Source organism: Carcharodon carcharias, chromosome 2 (assembly GCF_017639515.1).
Source record: "Carcharodon carcharias isolate sCarCar2 chromosome 2, sCarCar2.pri, whole genome shotgun sequence".
NCBI lineage: Eukaryota > Metazoa > Chordata > Chondrichthyes > Lamniformes > Lamnidae > Carcharodon > Carcharodon carcharias.
Window position 1 is genome coordinate 3,999,996 of NC_054468.1, and position 18,166 is coordinate 4,018,161.

Below are 18,166 nucleotides of genomic sequence, written 5' to 3' on the forward strand. Positions count from 1 at the left end.
ATACCGCCACAGCAGATGTTTGAATTCAATAAAAATCTAGAATTAAAAGTCTAATGATGACCATGCAACCATTATAAAAACCCACCTGATTCACTAACATCCTTCAGGAAAGGAAATCTGCTGTCCTTACCTGGTCTGGCCTACAAGTGAAGGTGCTATCAAGTGGCACTTGCTTAGCAAGTGGAGCCACATGTAGGGTGACAGATTTCCTTCCCTAAAGGGCATTAGTGAACCAGATGGGTTTTACAACAATGGCTTCATGGTCATCATTAATTTAATACTTTTTACTTTAATTCAGATGTTTATTGGATTCAAAGTTCACCATCTACCATGGTGGGATTCGAACCTGAGTCACCAGAGCATTACCCTGGGTGTCTGGAACACCAGTCCAGTGACAATACCACTATACCATGGCCCGGCATATTCTCCCCCCTTACCATTACCATCAAGCCAAGGGATCAACCCTGGTTCAATGAAGAGTGCAGGAGGGCATGCCAGGAGCAGCACCAGGCATACCTAAAAATGAGGTGTCAACCTGGTGAAGCTATACACAAGAATACTTGAACAGCTTTTCCTTGTCTACCTTATCCAATCCTGTCACAATCTTGTCCACCTCAATCAAATCTCCCCTCAATCTCCTTTGCTCCAAGGAGAACAACACCAGCCTTTCCAACCTGACCTTGTAACTAAACCCCCACATCCCTGGGAACATTCTGGATTAGAAAACAATCTTGAGCAATCTGTTGTTTGTCATCAATGGTACAGGGAAATGGTGGTGCAGTAATTCAGTGTTCAGATCCCACTGCAGCAGTTGAGAATCATCCCACACCAACATGGTTGAAACTCTGAAGTGGCCCAGGAAATCACTGAGTTGTACCAAACATGCTCAGTGGCTTCAAGCTGAACAATAAATGCAAACAGCACCCACGTCCTGACAATCATTATTTTTAAGTAGCCTCCACCTCTCTCTTAATATGGAAGAGGTCGTAGAGCATTAGAGCAACATGAACCGTGACCAGAGGACAAGGACAGAGGTCAGAGGTGAAAGGCACACTCAGGGTCAATAAGAACAACTTTACACAACTAACTGATCAACACAAAGAGAATTTGAGGATGGGGAGACGGGCAACAGAAAGGATGTAAATTAATGTGTATTCAATCTGGGTTGAATGGCATTCATTTGTTTATGTTCTAAGTTGCTCTCGGGCTGTGACCGTTGCTGGCAACATCAGCATTTATTGCCTTTCCAGCACTGCCCTTGAGCAGCCAACTCACCACCAGCTGCTTAAGGGTAATTAGGGATGGACAATAAATGCTGATGTCACCAGCAACACAGCCCGAGAACAAACATAAAAAAAACTCAGAGATAAAAACAAAAAACAAAAAACAGCAGATGCTGGAAATCCAAAACAAAAACAGAATTACCTGGAAAAACTCAGCAGGTCTGGCAGCATCTGCGGAGAAGAAAAGAGTTGACGTTTCGAGTCCTCATGACCCTTCAACAGAACTAGGCGAATCCCAGGAAGGGGTGAAATATAAGCTGGTTTAAGGTGGTGGGGGGAGAGAAGTGGAGGGGGGTGGTGTGGTTTTGCCTACAACCACACCACCCCCCTCCACTTCTCTCCCCCCGCCCAACCCCACCCCCCCACCACCTTAAACCAGCTTATATTTCACCCCTTCCTGGGATTCGCCTAGTTCTGTCGAAGGGTCATGAGGACTCGAAACGTCAACTCTTTTCTTCTCCGCAGATGCTGCCAGACCTGCTGAGTTTTTCCAGGTAATTCTGTTTTTGTTATAAAAAAAACTCATATGTGTTGATCTTGTGATAAACATGATGCATTCATTTGACTAGAATGTGAGTACAAATTCAGCATATAACATGTCCCAATTCAACATATATTTTGTATTGCACTGAAAGACAGTTTATTATCCTCAACCATTTCACAACTGGACAATCTGCACATGAAACAAATAGTGTTTCACTGTAAGGCATCCAACTGAGGGCCAAGAAGGTTGAAGCTGACCTTTGGCCGCCCAGGGCAGAGTGGATTGGTCAGTTCAGAGGGAACTCCTCATGGAGCTGCTCCTGGGCCTGGCCAAGGTGGTCAGCCACAGCTCCACACAGCAGGAGGACAGGAATGGGCAGGTTGCCTTTCACAAGGAGGCGATGGCATAGTGGAATTGTTGCTGGACTAGTAATCTAGAGACTCAGGGTAATGCTCTGGGGACCCAGGTTCAAATCCCACCATGGCAGATGGTGGAATTTCAATTCAATAAAAATTGGGAATTAAAAGTCTAATGATGACCACGAAACCATTGTTGATGATTGTAAAAACCCATCTGGTTCACTAATGCCCTTTAGGGAAGGAAACCTGCTGTCCTTACCTGGTCTGGCCTACCCATCTGGTTGACTCTCAAATGCCCTCTGAACAAGGGCAATTAGGGATGAGCAGAAATTACTGACCTACCCAGCAATGTCCACATCCCACGAATGAATTTTTAAAAATGAGGAAAGGTTGGACAGATGAGGCTTGTATCCATTGGAGTGGTTTGGAAGAGTAAGGTTGACAGAGTGAATGTGGAGAGAATATCATTCCCCTCTTGTGGGAGAATGACTAGGAGGTCATAGTTTAAAAATAAGGGATCGCTCATTTAAGACAGAGATGAGGAGAACCTTTTTCTCTCAAAGGGTTGAGAGTCTTTGGAACTCTCTTCCTCAAAAGGCAGTGGAAGCAGAGTCTTTGAATATTTTTAAGGCAGAGATAGATCCTTGATAAACAAGGAGGTGAAAGGTTATCAGGGCTAGGCATGGTGGTGGGGGGAGGATTACAATCAGATCAGCCGTGATCTTATTGAATGGCGGAGCAGGCTTGAGTAGCCGAGTGGCCTACTCCTGCTTCTTGTTCAAATGTTTGTATGTCAGGAGATCATTCATTCTGACACCCTGCCTCTCTTCCCAGGATACACCCACACCCGGATTCCCCCGGGGATGGAGAATGCGGTATCCGTTAGCAAGTTCGAGGCCTTTTGCAACCAGTAAGCAACAGGGGCTTCATCAACATTTTACTTTAATTTGATAAGATTCATTTAAATTTGTTCTAATTTAATTTATTGGTCTTGCCCCTTTAAGAGGCAATTTTTAACTCTTAATGAAAATATCAGCTGTCATCAATAAAGAAATTACATAAAAGTGTGAACCTGATCCTATCCTACCCCGACTTCGAAACAAACTTGCATTTATATAGCAACTTTAAATAACAAAATGTTTCAAGGTACTTCACGGGAGCACAGATACATTAAAATTTGGCATCATGCCACATACGGAAATTTTAGGAGGTACAAAAAACTTATTCAAAGAGACAGGTTTCAAGGAAAGTTCTGAAGCTGCAGAGAGGTTTAGAGAGGGAATTCCAGAGTTTATGGCCTCAGCAGCTGAAGGCACGGTGCCATTAGTGGAGGGATTAAAATCGGGGATATACAAGAGGCCAGAGTTAGAGGAGTACATACCTCGGAGGGCTGTAGGGCTGTAGGAAGTTATAGGGATCGGGAGGGGCGAGGCTAGGGAGGGATTTCAACATAAGGATGAGAATTTTAACTTTGAGGTATTTTGTTTCTAAGGAGAGAAATTGCCCATTGAGAATTCATACTTCCTGGGTAATTCCCTCAGAGGTCAACACGTCTGGACTTCCACAAGGTCCATACACACACCTTCATTTGTATGTCCAGTCTCCGGCGATCCAGATACTGGAAGGACTGGGCAATACTCACTTTTCCAGAACAACATCATCCAACTCAGGGTCGTGAGGAGTCGGAGCCAATTGCCACAGACAATGGGCACTAGCTGGGGTACACCCAGTTCATCACATGGCACACACACTAAGGGACAATTTACTGTAGCCAATCCACCTTAACCAGCACATCTTTGGGTGGGGGGAGGAAACCAGAGCACCCAGAGGAAACCCACGTAGACACAGGGGAGAACGTGCAAACTCCACACAGACCAACACCCGAGGTCAGGATTGAACTCGGGTTCCTAGAGCTGAGGCAGCAGCGCTAACCACTACAACACCATGCCACTAGAACGAGCCTTCCCATCACGGGTGACGTTTGGACCAAGGATTGGCATCCCCGTCGGGGGATTGAACTCTGGACTCCTGTGTGACAGTTGGGGATACGAACCACCATACGAAATGTGGAGGTTCCTGTCTAAATATCAGAGAGTGGTATCGACCCATCTACCTTCGGGTTATGTGCCCAACATGCTACTGCAAGTCAATGTAAGTGAAAGCGCACAAACACCAGAGCAGAGAAGTTAATGCAGACAATGAGGAGTTGGAGCATCAGCTAATTTTATTGTTCCTAATTTCGGAACACTGACGCCAATGATAACACGCCACACTGAGATTAGTTTGCTCAACACACACAAGGGATCCAACAGAGGGGGGGGCACTTGGAAGGCCACATGTTTCAGCATCACACCAGGCAATGCTGTCACTGACTGAATAGCTTTGCAATTCGGATGGTAAAGTACTAAACATGGGGATACGTCTTGTTAAGTCATACCATGCATTTCTGGAGTTAAGTCACACAGCAGGAGGTCCAGGCAGGAGGAACCTTCAGCCCATCTAGCCCTCCTACCAATCTAGTGTACCCTTCAGCCCATCTAGTGCTTCTACCGATCTAGTGTCCCCTTCAGCCCATCTAGCCCTCCTACCGATCTCGTGTCCCCTTCAGCCCATCTAGCCCTCCTACCGATCTCATGTCCCCTTCAGCCCATCTAGCCCTCCTACCGATCTCGTGTCCCCTTCAGCCCATCTAGCCCTCCTACCGATCTAGTGTCCCCTTCAGCCCATCTAGCGCTTCTACTGATCTAGTGTCCCCTTCAGCCCATCTAGCCTTCCTACCGATTTAGTGTCCCCTTCAACCCATCTAGCGCTTCTACTGATCTAGTGTCCCCTTCAGCCCATCTAGCGCTTCTACTGATCTAGTGTCCCCTTCAGCCCATCTAGCGCTTCTACTGATCTAGTATCCCCTTCAGCCCATCTAGCCTTCCTACCGATTTAGTGTCCCCTTCAGTCCATCTAGCGCTTCTACTGATCTAGTGTCCCCTTCAGTCCATCTAGCGCTTCTACTGATCTAGTGTCCCCTTCAGTCCATCTAGCGCTTCTACCGATCTAGTATCCCCTTCAGTCCATCTAGCGCTTCTACCGATCTAGTGTCCCCTTCAGCCCATCTAGCGCTTCTACTGATCTAGTATCCCCTTCAGCCCATCTAGCGCTTCTACTGATCTAGTGTCCCCTTCAGCCCATCTAGCGCTTCTACTGATCTAGTGTCCCCTTCAGTCCATCTAGCCTTCCTACCAATCTAGTGTCCCCTTCAGCCCATCTAGCCCTCCTACCGATCTAGTGTCCCCTTCAGTCCATCTAGCGCTTCTACCGATCTAGTGTCCCCTTCAGCCCATCTAGCCCTCCTACCGATCTAGTGTCCCCTTCAGTCCATCTAGCGCTTCTACCGATCTAGTGTCCCCTTCAGCCCATCTAGCGCTTCTACTGATCTAGTATCCCCTTCAGCCCATCTAGCCTTCCTACCGATCTAGTATCCCCTTCAGCCCATCTAGCCTTCCTACCAATCTAGTGTCCCCTTCAGCCCATCTAGCGCTTCTACCGATCTAGTGTCCCCTTCAGCCCATCTAGCGCTTCTACCCAGTGTTTGCTTCAGCCCATCAGCCCTCCTATTCAGTATTCCCTTGAGATCATCTAGCGCTTCTATCCACACTAGTTGTTTGATGAATTGTTCATAACCGTGTTTACACTTGTTAACAAGAGGCTGTCTCAACCTTTCTCGAAACCCATTAAAAGTTATATTCCACAGCTTGTGCCCGTTCCTCAAACTGCTTTCCTTTGAGGAAAACATTTCCTCCGGCATTTATCGGTTCTCTTTATGCTAAATTTGTAAATGTCACCCAGGTGCCTCAATTCTACACAAAATAGGAATGTTCAGCAAGATTCAATGAGCCCAAACCATTCCTAATATTAATCCCTAATATCATCTCCCTCCCAGTCCACGTCATGAGAGAAGAGGTTACGGCAGGAAGACAACCGGAGACATTTCAACAAAGACTGGAATTAGGCAACGCTTTCCACAGCCCCAGGCCCGAGTGCTGGCAGCCAAATCAGCTCAGTGTGTGTGTGTGTGTGTGCACAGCAAGATCCCAGAACACGCAGTAACGAGCGTCAGGAAAGAGGAGGCAGGTCTCAGCCCCCGGGGACCGGCTCAGGATCCTCACTCGGGCCCCGCGGGCCTGTGGTCAATCCGGCCGCTGCAGACTAGGGCCCGGCTCCATCCTCGGCCTGGCCTGCCCGGCGGCGCCGACTCACGTCACGGGCAAGTCCGGGTGCAGAACGGAGAGCCGCTCCGGGGCTGAAGGAAGGTCTCGAGCGGAGTCTGGGGACCGACCGTCCGGAGCCAGAAACCGGCAGGGAGTTGGAGTCACTCGGGGTGGGAGTGAGGAAGGAGCCGGCACCGGGGAGGGGGAGGGGAGGGGGGTGGTGGGGGGTAGCGGGAGGGTCTGGGGAGGGGGAGGGGAGGTGGGGGTAGCGGGAGGGTCTGGGGAGGGGGAGGGGAGGGGAGGTGGGGGTAGCGGGAGGGTCTGGGGAGGGGAGGGGAGGTGGGGGGTGGTGGGGGGGTAGCGGGAGGGTCTGGGGAGGGGAGGGGAGGTGGGGGGTGGTGGGGGGGTAGCGGGAGGGTCTGGGGAGGGGAGGTGGGGGGTGGTGGGGGGGTAGCGGGAGGGTCTGGGGAGGGGAGGGGAGGTGGGGGGTGGTGGGGGGGTAGCGGGAGGGTCTGGGGAGGGGAGGGGAGGTGGGGGGTGGTGGGGGGGTAGCGGGAGGGTCTGGGGAGGGGAGGGGAGGTGGGGGGTGGTGGGGGGGTAGCGGGAGGGTCTGGGGAGGGGAGGTGGGGGGTGGTGGGGGGGTAGCGGGAGGGTCTGGGGAGGGGGAGGGGAGGGGAGGTGGGGGTAGCGGGAGGGTCTGGGGAGGGGAGGTGGGTGGTGGTGGGGGGGTAGCGGGAGGGTCTGGGGAGGGGGAGGGGAGGGGAGGTGGGGGTAGCGGGAGGGTCTGGGGAGGGGAGGTGGGTGGTGGTGGGGGGGTAGCGGGAGGGTCTGGGGAGGGGGAGGGGAGGGGAGGTGGGGGTAGCGGGAGGGTCTGGGGAGGGGAGGGGAGGTGGGGGTAGCGGGAGGGTCTGGGGAGGGGGAGGGGAGGGGAGGTGGGGGTAGCGGGAGGGTCTGGGGAGGGGGGGTGGGGGGTGGTGGGGGGTAGCGGGAGGGTCTGGGGAGGGGAGGGGGGTGGTGGGGGGGTAGCGGGAGGGTCTGGGGAGGGGAGGGGAGGTGGGGGGTGGTGGGGGGGTAGCGGGAGGGTCTGGGGAGGGGTGGTGGGGGGGTAGCGGGAGGGTCTGGGGAGGGGGAGGGGAGGGGAGGTGGGGGTAGCGGGAGGGTCTGGGGAGGGGAGGGGAGGTGGGGGTAGCGGGAGGGTCTGGGGAGGGGAGGGGAGGTGGGGGTAGCGGGAGGGTCTGGGGAGGGGAGGGGAGGTGGGGGGTAGCGGGAGGGTCTGGGGAGGGGAGGGGGTGCCGGACACATTGTATCCGGGCTGGAAGATGGAAACAGGAAGAAGCCCCGGGAACAATGTATCGGATCCGAGCTACATTGTAACGGCGGCAGCAATGCAGAAGGCGCCAGTAACCAGCAGAAGCTCCGCACTCACCCTCACTCACTCCCTCCGCTCGGCCGCTCTCTCCCTCTCTCACTCCCTCAATCCCGGTGCCTCCGCTTCCCGGGAACCGAGCAACCTGACGTCAGGACACATTCCAGGCCGCCGCGTCATTGCTCAACATTCCCAGCTCACAGCCAAGCCGGGAAACAGGGAGAGAGAGAGAGGGGGAAAGACCGCAGGGTGAGGTATTGAATGGGTGGGATTAGACTGGGTGGGATATTAAAGGGTGCGGGGAGTGAGGGGGAGAGTGGGATTAGACTGGGTGGGATATTAAAGGGTGCGGGGAGTGAGGGGGAGAGTGGGATTAGACTGGGTGGGATATTAAAGGGTGTGGGGAGTGAAGGGGAGAGTGGGATTAGACTGGGTGGGATATTAAAGGGTGTGGGGAGTGAGGGGGAGAGTGGGATTAGACTGGGTGGGATATTAAAGGGTGTGGGGAGTGAAGGGGAGAGTGGGATTAGACTGGGTGGGATATTAAAGGGTGTGGGGAGTGAGGGGGAGAGTGGGATTAGACTGGGTGGGATATTAAAGGGTGCGGGGAGTGAGGGGGAGAGTGGGATTAGACTGGGTGGGATATTAAAGGGTGTGGGGAGTGAAGGGGAGAGTGGGATTAGACTGGGTGGGATATTAAAGGGTGCAGGGAGTGAGGGGGAGAGTGAGATTAGACTGGGTGGGATATTAAAGGGTGTGGGGAGTGAGGGGGAGAGTGGGATTAGACTGGGTGGGATATTAAAGGGTGTGGGGAGTGAAGGGGAGAGTGGGATTAGACTGGGTGGGATATTAAAGGGTGCGGGGAGTGAAGGGGAGAGTGGGATTAGACTGGGTGGGATATTAAAGGGTGCGGGGAGTGAAGGGGAGAGTGGGATTAGACTGGGTGGGATATTAAAGGGTGTGGGGAGTGAGGGGGAGAGTGGGATTAGACTGGGTGGGATATTAAAGGGTGCGGGGAGTGAGGGGGAGAGTGGGATTAGACTGGGTGGGATATTAAAGGGTGCGGGGAGTGAGGGGGAGAGTGGGATTAGACTGGGTGGGATATTAAAGGGTGCAGGGAGTGAGGGGGAGAGTGAGATTAGACTGGGTGGGATATTAAAGGGTGTGGGGAGTGAGGGGGAGAGTGGGATTAGACTGGGTGGGATATTAAAGGGTGTGGGGAGTGAAGGGGAGAGTGGGGTTAGACTGGGTGGGATATTAAAGGGTGCGGGGAGTGAAGGGGAGAGTGGGATTAGACTGGGTGGGATATTAAAGGGTGCGGGGAGTGAAGGGGAGAGTGGGATTAGACTGGGTGGGATATTAAAGGGTGTGGGGAGTGAGGGGGAGAGTGGGATTAGACTGGGTGGGATATTAAAGGGTGCGGGGAGTGAGGGGGAGAGTGGGATTAGACTGGGTGGGATATTAAAGGGTGCGGGGAGTGAGGGGGAGAGTGGGATTAGACTGGGTGGGATATTAAAGGGTGCGGGGAGTGAGGGGGAGAGTGGGATTAGACTGGGTGGGATATTAAAGGGTGCGGGGAGTGAGGGGGAGAGTGGGATTATACTGGGTGGGATATTAAAGGGTGCGGGGAGTGAAGGGGAGAGTGGGATTAGACTGGGTGGGATATTAAAGGGTGCGGGGAGTGAGGGGGAGAGAGGTATTAAACTGGGTGGGATATTAAAGGGTGCGGGGAGTGAGGGGGAGAGTGGGATTAGACTGGGTGGGATATTAAAGGGTGCGGGGAGTGAAGGAGAAAGTGGGATTAGACTGGGTGGGATATTAAAGGGTGCGGGGAGTGAGGGGGAGAGTGGGATTAGACTGGGTGGGATATTAAAGGGTGCGGGGAGTGAGGGGGAGAGTGGGATTAGACTGGGTGGGATATTAAAGGGTGCGGGGAGTGAGGGGGAGAGTGGGATTAGGCTGGGTGGGATATTAAAGGGTGCGGGGAGTGAGGGGGAGAGTGGGATTAGACTGGGTGGGATATTAAAGGGTGCGGGGAGTGAGGGGGAGAGTGGGATTAGACTGGGTGGGATATTAAAGGGTGCGGGGTGTGAGGAGAGAGTGGGATTAGACTGGGTGGGATATTAAAGGGTATGGGGAGTGAGGGGGAGAGTGGGATTAGATTGGGTGAGATATTAAAGGGTGTGGGGAGTGAGGGGGAGAGTGGGATTAGACTGGGTGGGATATTAAAGGGTGCGGGGAGTGAGGGGGAGAGTGGGATTAGACTGGGTGGGATATTAAAGGGTGCGGGGTGTGAGGAGAGAGTGGGATTAGACTGGGTGGGATATTAAAGGGTATGGGGAGTGAGGGGGAGAGTGGGATTAGATTGGGTGAGATATTAAAGGGTGTGGGGAGTGAGGGGGAGAGTGGGATTAGACTGGGTGGGATATTAAAGGGTGCGGGGAGTGAGGGGGAGAGTGGGATTAGACTGGGTGGGATATTAAAGGGTGTGGGGAGTGAAGGGGAGAGTGGGATTAGACTGGGTGGGATATTAAAGGGTGCGGGGAGTGAAGGGGGGAGAGTGGGATTAGACTGGGTGGGATATTAAAGGGTGCGGGGAGTGAGGGGGAGAGTGGGATTAGACTGGGTGGGATATTAAAGGGTGTGGGGAGTGAGGGGGAGAGTGGGATTAGGCTGGGTGGGATATTAAAGGGTGCGGGGAGTGAGGGGGAGAGTGGGATTAGACTGGGTGGGATATTAAAGGGTGCGGGGAGTGAAGGGGAGAGTGGGATTAGACTGGGTGGGATATTAAAGGGTGCGGGGAGTGAAGGGGGGAGAGTGGGATTAGACTGGGTGGGATATTAAAGGGTGTGGGGAGTGAGGGGGAGAGTGGGTTGGACTGGGTGGGATATTAAACGGCACAGGGAGTGAGGGGGAAAGTGGGATTAGACTGGGTGGGATATTAAACAAGGTGGGGAGTGAGGGGGAGAGTGGGATTAGACTGGGTGGGATATTAAACAAGGTGGGGAGTGAGTGGGAGAGTGGGATTAGACTGGGTGGGGTATTAAAGGGTGTGGGGAGTGAGGGGGAGTGTGGGATTAGACTGGGTGGGATATTAAAGGGTGCGGAGAGTGAAGGGGAGAGTGGGATTAGACTGGGTGGGATATTAAAGGATGTGGGGAGTGAGGGGAGAGTGGGATTAGACTGGGTGGGATATTAAACAAGGTGGGGAGTGAGGGGGAGAGTGGGATTAGAATGGGTGGGATATTAAAGGGTGTGGGGAGTGAGGGGGAGAGTGGGATTAGACTGGGTGGGATATTAAAGGGTGTGGGGAGTGAGTGGGAGAGTGGGATTAGACTGGGTGGGGTATTAAAGGGTGCGGGGAGTGAGGGGGAGAGTGGGATTAGACTGGGTGGGATATTAAAGGCTGAGGGGAGTGAGGGGGAGAGTGGGATTAGACTGGGTGGGATATTAAAGGGTGTGGGGAGTGAGGGGGAGAGTGGGATTAGACTGGGTGGGATATTAAACAAGGTGGGGAGTGAAGGGGAGAGTGGGATTAGACTGGGTGGGATATTAAACAAGGTGGGGAGTGAAGGGGAGAGTGGGATTAGACTGGATGGGATATTAAACAAGGTGGGGAGTGAAGGGGAGAGTGGGATTAGACTGGGTGGGATATTAAACAAGGTGGGGAGTGAAGGGGAGAGTGGGATTAGACTGGGTGGGATATTAGAGGGTGTGGGGAGTGAAGGGGAGAGTGGGATTAGACTGGGTGGGATATTAAAGGGTGCGGGGAGTGAGGGGGAGAGTGGGATTAGACTGGGTGGGATATTAAAGGGTGTGGGGAGTGAGTGGGAGAGTGGGATTAGACTGGGTGGGATATTAAAGGGTGCGGGGAGTGAAGGGGAGAGTGGGATTAGACTGGGTGGGATATTAAAGGGTGCGGGGAGTGAAGGGGGGAGAGTGGGATTAGACTGGGTGGGATATTAAAGGGTGTGGGGAGTGAGGGGGAGAGTGGGTTGGACTGGGTGGGATATTAAACGGCGCAGGGAGTGAGGGGGAAAGTGGGATTAGACTGGGTGGGATATTAAACAAGGTGGGGAGTGAGGGGGAGAGTGGGATTAGACTGGGTGGGATATTAAACAAGGTGGGGAGTGAGTGGGAGAGTGGGATTAGACTGGGTGGGGTATTAAAGGGTGTGGGGAGTGAGGGGGAGAGTGGGATTAGACTGGGTGGGATATTAAAGGGTGCGGAGAGTGAAGGGGAGAGTGGGATTAGACTGGGTGGGATATTAAAGGATGTGGGGAGTGAGGGGAGAGTGGGATTAGACTGGGTGGGATATTAAACAAGGTGGGGAGTGAGGGGGAGAGTGGGATTAGAATGGGTGGGATATTAAAGGGTGTGGGGAGTGAGGGGGAGAGTGGGATTAGACTGGGTGGGATATTAAAGGGTGTGGGGAGTGAGTGGGAGAGTGGGATTAGACTGGGTGGGGTATTAAAGGGTGCGGGGAGTGAGGGGGAGAGTGGGATTAGACTGGGTGGGATATTAAAGGCTGAGGGGAGTGAGGGGGAGAGTGGGATTAGACTGGGTGGGATATTAAAGGGTGTGGGGAGTGAGGGGGAGAGTGGGATTAGACTGGGTGGGATATTAAACAAGGTGGGGAGTGAAGGGGAGAGTGGGATTAGACTGGGTGGGATATTAAACAAGGTGGGGAGTGAAGGGGAGAGTGGGATTAGACTGGGTGGGATATTAAACAAGGTGGGGAGTGAAGGGGAGAGTGGGATTAGACTGGGTGGGATATTAAACAAGGTGGGGAGTGAAGGGGAGAGTGGGATTAGACTGGGTGGGATATTAAAGGGTGTGGGGAGTGAAGGGGAGAGTGGGATTAGACTGGGTGGGATATTAAAGGGTGCGGGGAGTGAGGGGGAGAGTGGGATTAGACTGGGTGGGATATTAAAGGGTGTGGGGAGTGAGTGGGAGAGTGGGATTAGACTGGGTGGGATATTAAAGGGTGCGGGGAGTGAGGGGGAGAGTGGGATTAGACTGGGTGGGATATTAAAGGGTGCGGGGAGTGAGGGGGAGAGTGGGATTAGACTGGGTGGGATATTAAAGGGTGCGGGGAGTGAGGGGGAGAGTGGGATTAGACTGGGTGGGATATTAAAGGGTGTGTGGAGTGAGGGGGAGAGTGGGATTAGACTGGGTGGGATATTAAAGGGTGTGTGGAGTGAGGGGGAGAGTGGGTTGGACTGGGTGGGATATTAAACGGCGCAGGGAGTGAGGGGGAAAGTGGGATTAGACTGGGTGGGATATTAAACAAGGTGGGGAGTGAAGGGGAGAGTGGGATTAGACTGGGTGGGATATTAAACAAGGTGGGGAGTGAAGGGGAGAGTGGGATTAGACTGGGTGGGATATTAAACAAGGTGGGGAGTGAAGGGGAGAGTGGGATTAGACTGGGTGGGATATTAAACAAGGTGGGGAGTGAAGGGGAGAGTGGGATTAGACTGGGTGGGATATTAAAGGGTGTGGGGAGTGAGGGGGAGAGTGGGATTAGACTGGGTGGGATATTAAAGGGTGTGGGGAGTGAGGGGGAGAGTGGGATTAGACTGGGTGGGATATTAAACAATGTGGGGAGTGAGGGGGAGAGTGGGATTAGACTGGGTGGGATATTAAAGGGTGCGGGGAGTGAGGGGGAGAGTGGGGTTAGACTGGGTGGGATATTAAAGGGTGTCGGGAGTGAGGGGGAGAGTGGGATTAGACTGGGTGGGATATTAAACAAGGTGGGGAGTGAGGGGGAGAGTGGGATTAGACTGGGTGGGATATTAAACAAGGTGGGGAGTGAGGGGGAGAGTGGGATTAGACTGGGTGGGATATTAAAGGGTGCGGGGAGTGAGGGTGAGAGTGGGATTAGACTGGGTGGGATATTAAACAAGGTGGGGAGTGAGGGGGAGAGTGGGATTAGACTGGGTGGGATATTAAACAAGGTGGGGAGTGAGGGGGAGAGTGGGATTAGACTGGGTGGGATATTAAACAAGGTGGGGAGTGAGGGGGAGAGTGGGATTAGACTGGGTGGGATATTAAACAAGGTGGGGAGTGAGGGGGAGAGTGGGATTAGACTGGGTGGGATATTAAACAAGGTGGGGAGTGAGGGGGAGAGTGGGATTAGACTGGGTGGGGTATTAAAGGGTGTGTGGAGTGAGGGGGAGAGTGGGATTAGACTGGGTGGGATATTAAACAATGTGGGGAGTGAAGGGGAGAGTGGGGTTAGACTGGGTGGGATATTAAAGGGTGTGGGGAGTGAGGGGGAGAGTGGGATTAGACTGGGTGGGATATTAAAGGGTGCGGGGAGTGAGGGTGAGAGTGGGATTAGACTGGGTGGGATATTAAACAAGGTGGGGAGTGAGGGGGAGAGTGGGATTAGACTGGGTGGGATATTAAACAAGGTGGGGAGTGAGGGGGAGAGTGGGATTAGACTGGGTGGGATATTAAACAAGGTGGGGAGTGAGGGGGAGAGTGGGATTAGACTGGGTGGGGTATTAAAGGATGTGGGGAGTGAGGGGGAGAGTGAGATTAGACTGGGTGGGATATTAAAGGGTGCGGGGAGTGAGGGGGAGAGTGGGGTTAGACTGGGTGGGATATTAAATGGTGCGGGAAGTGAGGGGGAGAGTGGGATTAGACTGGGTGGGATATTAAAGGGTGTGGGGAGTGAGGGGGAGAGTGGGATTAGACTGGGTGGGATATTAAAGGGTGTGGGGAGTGAGGGGGAGAGTGGGATTAGACTGGGTGGGATATTAAAGGGTGCAGGGAGTGAGGGGGAGAGTGGGATTAGACTGGGTGGGATATTAAAGGGTGCGGGGAGTGAGGGGGAGAGTGGGATTAGACTGGGTGGGATATTAAAGGGTGCGGGGAGTGAGGGGGAGAGTGGGATTAGACTGGGTGGGATATTAAAGGGTGTGGGGAGTGAGGGGGAGAGTGGGATTAGACTGGGTGGGATATTAAAGGGTGCGGGGAGTGAGGGGGAGAGTGGGATTAGACTGGGTGGGATATTAAAGGGTGTGGGGAGTGAGGGGGAGAGTGGGATTAGACTGGGTGGGATATTAAAGGGTGCGGGGAGTGAGGGGGAGAGTGGGGTTAGACTGGGTGGGATATTAAATGGTGCGGGGAGTGAGGGGGAGAGTGGGATTAGACTGGGTGGGATATTAAAGGGTGCGGGGAGTGAGGGGGAGAGTGGGATTAGACTGGGTGGGATATTAAAGGGTGCGGGGAGTGAGAGAGAGAGTGGGATTAGACTGGGTGGGATATTAAAGGGTGTGGGGAGTGAGGGGGAGAGTGGGATTAGACTGGGTGGGATATTAAAGGGTGTGGGGAGTGAGGGGGAGAGTGGGATTAGACTGGGCGGGGTATTAAAGGGTGCGGGGAGTGAGGGGGAGAGTGGGATTAGGCTGGGTGGGATATTAAAGGGTGCGGGGAGTGAGGGGGAGAGTGGGATTAGACTGGGTGGGATATTAAAGGGTGCGGGGAGTGAAGGGGAGAGTGGGATTAGACTGGGTGGGATATTAAAGGGTGCGGGGAGTGAAGGGGGGAGAGTGGGATTAGACTGGGTGGGATATTAAAGGGTGTGGGGAGTGAGGGGGAGAGTGGGTTGGACTGGGTGGGATATTAAACGGCGCAGGGAGTGAGGGGGAAAGTGGGATTAGACTGGGTGGGATATTAAACAAGGTGGGGAGTGAGGGGGAGAGTGGGATTAGACTGGGTGGGATATTAAACAAGGTGGGGAGTGAGTGGGAGAGTGGGATTAGACTGGGTGGGGTATTAAAGGGTGTGGGGAGTGAGGGGGAGAGTGGGATTAGACTGGGTGGGATATTAAAGGGTGCGGAGAGTGAAGGGGAGAGTGGGATTAGACTGGGTGGGATATTAAAGGATGTGGGGAGTGAGGGGAGAGTGGGATTAGACTGGGTGGGATATTAAACAAGGTGGGGAGTGAGGGGAGAGTGGGATTAGAATGGGTGGGATATTAAAGGGTGTGGGGAGTGAGGGGGAGAGTGGGATTAGACTGGGTGGGATATTAAAGGGTGTGGGGAGTGAGTGGGAGAGTGGGATTAGACTGGGTGGGGTATTAAAGGGTGCGGGGAGTGAGGGGGAGAGTGGGATTTGACTGGGTGGGATATTAAAGGCTGAGGGGAGTGAGGGGGAGAGTGGGATTAGACTGGGTGGGATATTAAAGGGTGTGGGGAGTGAGGGGGAGAGTGGGATTAGACTGGGTGGGATATTAAACAAGGTGGGGAGTGAAGGGGAGAGTGGGATTAGACTGGGTGGGATATTAAACAAGGTGGGGAGTGAAGGGGAGAGTGGGATTAGACTGGGTGGGATATTAAACAAGGTGGGGAGTGAAGGGGAGAGTGGGATTAGACTGGGTGGGATATTAAAGGGTGTGGGGAGTGAAGGGGAGAGTGGGATTAGACTGGGTGGGATATTAAAGGGTGCGGGGAGTGAGGGGGAGAGTGGGATTAGACTGGGTGGGATATTAAAGGGTGTGGGGAGTGAGTGGGAGAGTGGGATTAGACTGGGTGGGATATTAAAGGGTGTGTGGAGTGAGGGGGAGAGTGGGATTAGACTGGGTGGGATATTAAAGGGTGTGTGGAGTGAGGGGGAGAGTGGGTTGGACTGGGTGGGATATTAAACGGCGCAGGGAGTGAGGGGGAAAGTGGGATTAGACTGGGTGGGATATTAAACAAGGTGGGGAGTGAAGGGGAGAGTGGGATTAGACTGGGTGGGATATTAAACAAGGTGGGGAGTGAAGGGGAGAGTGGGATTAGACTGGGTGGGATATTAAACAAGGTGGGGAGTGAAGGGGAGAGTGGGATTAGACTGGGTGGGATATTAAACAAGGTGGGGAGTGAAGGGGAGAGTGGGATTAGACTGGGTGGGATATTAAAGGGTGTGGGGAGTGAGGGGGAGAGTGGGATTAGACTGGGTGGGATATTAAACAATGTGGGGAGTGAAGGGGAGAGTGGGGTTAGACTGGGTGGGATATTAAAGGGTGTGGGGAGTGAGGGGGAGAGTGGGATTAGACTGGGTGGGATATTAAACAATGTGGGGAGTGAGGGGGAGAGTGGGATTAGACTGGGTGGGATATTAAAGGGTGCGGGGAGTGAGGGGGAGAGTGGGGTTAGACTGGGTGGGATATTAAAGGGTGTGGGGAGTGAGGGGGAGAGTGGGATTAGACTGGGTGGGATATTAAACAAGGTGGGGAGTGAGGGGGAGAGTGGGATTAGACTGGGTGGGATATTAAACAAGGTGGGGAGTGAGGGGGAGAGTGGGGTTAGACTGGGTGGGATATTAAACAAGGTGGGGAGTGAGGGGGAGAGTGGGATTAGACTGGGTGGGATATTAAAGGGTGCGGGGAGTGAGGGAGAGAGTGGGATTAGACTGGGTGGGATATTAAACAAGGTGGGGAGTGAGGGGGAGAGTGGGATTAGACTGGGTGGGATATTAAACAAGGTGGGGAGTGAGGGGGAGTGTGGGATTAGACTGGGTGGGATATTAAACAAGGTGGGGAGTGAGGGCGAGAGTGGGATTAGACTGGGTGGGATATTAAACAAGGTGGGGAGTGAGGGGGAGAGTGGGATTAGACTGGGTGGGGTATTAAAGGGTGTGTGGAGTGAGGGGGAGAGTGGGATTAGACTGGGTGGGATATTAAACAATGTGGGGAGTGAAGGGGAGAGTGGGGTTAGACTGGGTGGGATATTAAAGGGTGTGGGGAGTGAGGGGGAGAGTGGGATTAGACTGGGTGGGATATTAAAGGGTGCGGGGAGTGAGGGTGAGAGTGGGATTAGACTGGGTGGGATATTAAACAAGGTGGGGAGTGAGGGGGAGAGTGGGATTAGATTGGGTGGGATATTAAACAAGGTGGGGAGTGAGGGGGAGAGTGGGATTAGACTGGGTGGGATATTAAACAAGGTGGGGAGTGAGGGGGAGAGTGGGATTAGACTGGGTGGGATATTAAAGGGTGCGGGGAGTGAGGGGAGAGTGGGATTAGACTGGGTGGGATATTAAAGGGTGCGGGGAGTGAGGGGGAGAGTGGGATTAGACTGGGTGGGATATTAAACAAGGTGGGGAGTGAGGGGGAGAGTGGGATTAGACTGGGTGGGATATTAAAGGGTGCGGGGAGTGAGGGGGAGAGTGGGATTAGACTGGGTGGGATATTAAAGGGTGTGGGGAGTGAGGGGGAGAGTGGGATTAGACTGGGTGGGATATTAAAGGGTGCGGGGAGTGAGAGAGTGGGATTAGACTGGGTGGGATATTAAAGGGTGTGGGGAGTGAGGGGGAGAGTGGGATTAGACTGGGTGGGATATTAAAGGGTGCGGGGAGTGAGAGAGAGAGTGGGATTAGACTGGGTGGGATATTAAAGGGTGCGGGGAGTGAGGGGGAGAGTGGGATTAGACTGGGTGGGATATTAAAGGGTGCGGGGAGTGAGAGAGAGAGTGGGATTAGACTGG

General features: G+C 53.4%; 1 protein-coding gene across 1 annotated transcript in view; it reads right to left on the bottom strand.

Annotated features, from left to right (window-relative positions):
• The window catches only part of LOC121292992 (LIM domain containing preferred translocation partner in lipoma), a 525,780-nt gene extending 517,923 nt beyond the window's left edge, over nt 1–7,857 (bottom strand). The window contains exon 1 of the mRNA XM_041215543.1: nt 7,755–7,857. The gene's annotated coding sequence lies outside the window, so the exon portion shown is untranslated. The remainder of the gene's footprint in view (nt 1–7,754) is intronic.
• Between the last annotated feature and the right edge of the window lie 10,309 nt (nt 7,858–18,166).